This window comes from Pteropus vampyrus, unplaced genomic scaffold (genome assembly GCF_000151845.1).
Source record: "Pteropus vampyrus isolate Shadow unplaced genomic scaffold, Pvam_2.0 Scaffold97, whole genome shotgun sequence".
Lineage (NCBI taxonomy): Eukaryota > Metazoa > Chordata > Mammalia > Chiroptera > Pteropodidae > Pteropus > Pteropus vampyrus.
The window spans coordinates 664,179-666,534 of record NW_011888878.1 but is presented as its reverse complement, the minus strand read 5'-3'; positions in this window follow the sequence as shown (position 1 = coordinate 666,534).

Genomic DNA, 2,356 nt, shown 5'->3' with positions numbered 1-2,356 from the left:
TTGTGATACATGGCATAGCTGACGAAAATAACTGTGAAATCAGTGTAGAAAATGTTGAACCTGAATTGATAAATGTGTATAACATCTCGTCTTTCTTTGCTTTCTTGGAAAGATTTATAACTCAGAAACAGAAAATGGAAGGATGTATGCTCTCAGTATTACCATCAGGACAGACTACATGTGAAAGCTTATCACAAGGGCAAATATTCTGAGTGTATGACTTACAAAGCACAACTTTGCTGTTGAGGCAGTTCCAATCGAGTCAGTTTTTCAACAACAGCTGTCATACTTAGGACAGTTTTGCTTTCAGTATACTCCACTAGAGGCAGCTGGATCAACTTGAAACAAATTTTAAAAACATATTAGGAAAGTAAAGGAAATAACCTGTAACATTATAAACACATCATATTGGACATGAGACTCTAATCGGTCTGGCTTTACCAAGTCAGTTTATCTAAGAGGGGATGAATTTTTTAAGCTACTGTTCGGACTGAGGATTTCATGTTTCAGTACTTAATGATGGCTTCCATTTCCAATCTGTCTTCCTTTAAATGATGTATGGAATTTTTTGTAAGCCCTAGTTCTCCATAAAACAAAAGAGCAAGAGGTAAATACTACCAATAATGTCTGCAATGCCTGATGAGCAAAATTGTTCTCAAGGAGAGCATAAGACTTAGAGATTTTGCAAAATCCAAAGACGAGAACTTTTTGTTTGGTTGTTTGGTTGGTTTGGGGCTTTTTTGCTTTGCTTTTTTTGTTTGTTTGTTCTTTGGGGGGTGGGGGGATCCTTTTTTTTCTTTTTCTTTTTTTTCTTTTTTTTTTTTGTAGAGAATAAAGATGTTGCAACCTTATCTCATATGCTAACATGAATTAGGAAAGTTTGCCTCTGTCCAGGCCAATTTGTTTCTCATCCCAATTGTTTGTTAATGAATAAGATAAACAGTATGCGCAAGAAATAAAATTGACCTCATGGATAGATTTAGGAAATATCAGGTCCCACTTGTTACTGAAAACTCAGCAGAAATCTCCACAGATCCAGAATAATTGGAAGGAAGCCAAAGGCACAGATGCCAAATAAACTGAAGATTCTCTTTCAGGCTTCAGTTTATTTTTTCTACATTTCATAGTTAAGACCCAGGATTTGGCTGGGCACTGCTAATTAAGAATGTCGAGGTCATCAGAAAAATTGGCTTTAAAGAAATCAAGATTTATTATATTTAAAAAGTCTTTCTTCTTATACCCTTAAATATTCACCAAACTCAAAGTTGGTGGCATACTGAAAATTTGAACATCTATGTCTCCAGTTTTTTTTCAAACAAAATGCTCCTGTGCATGTGGCATTTTAGGATTATTAACAGTAGGATAAATCCCACCTCAAAACAAATTAAGAAAATAATAGTTCCAGCTCTCCCTTTGAGCCATTCCTGGTTCACACATCAGCAATTCATTTCTAAGGGGAAATGAAAGTGAGCAGATAAGACACTAGCTAAGGTTTCCAGGTCCATACAAATGCACACACCAAGAAGGACTCCGCACACCTCCCCCACATCTCCAGTCATAGCTCAGCACCTGCATTTAGTGAAGTAGCCAAGGGCTAAAACATCCACGTAAAAGTTTTGATAACAGTCCTGCGTGCTGAATAAATTTGTGTTTTTATTCTGCGTGAGATCATACTCTGACCTATAAAATCTTGATAGGTTTGGTAGTGGTATGTTGTACATTTTGTTGGCATAAATATTGTTCTCGTGTGTTCCAAATGCTGCTGGAATTTGATTCCCCATGTTGATTTGATATTGCAGTTAAATGAAATGCACCTTCTGGAGCCTGGTTCAATGTGCAGAATAACTGATATATGCTAACAAACCTGAAAGCTAATGAAAAGAAGGGTCTAAGGGCTTCAACCTTTCCTCTTTGTCATTGTTAGTGACAAAGTAAAGTTAGATTGCACAACTAGCATGAATTTAACCATTCGTTTTTTAACAAATCCACCAGAAGTCACTGGAAAGAAAAAGAGAGACTAGTCAAGAAACCAGTTTGCAAACCAAGGAGACACAGTCTCCCTGAGGCAAAGGAGAAGCCATCTTTCGTAGAAAAAGTTCCCATCTAGAATTCCTTCAAAGGTCTACTTATGCAAATGAAGGCTTCACATATTAACAGTTCAGATTGGTTGGTAAAGATGAAAATAAAGGTACATTTTGTGTACTTTTGATTGGTTGTGGCAAGTTGCAGACTATTGGTCTAGTGGTAGTATCATAATGAAGAAACAAGAAACTTCTCTGCAGGGGTGGACTCTGAGGAGGCAAACAGGCCAGGCATAGTGCACAAAGCTAAGGGTTAAAACTGGGGCTCTTTCTGG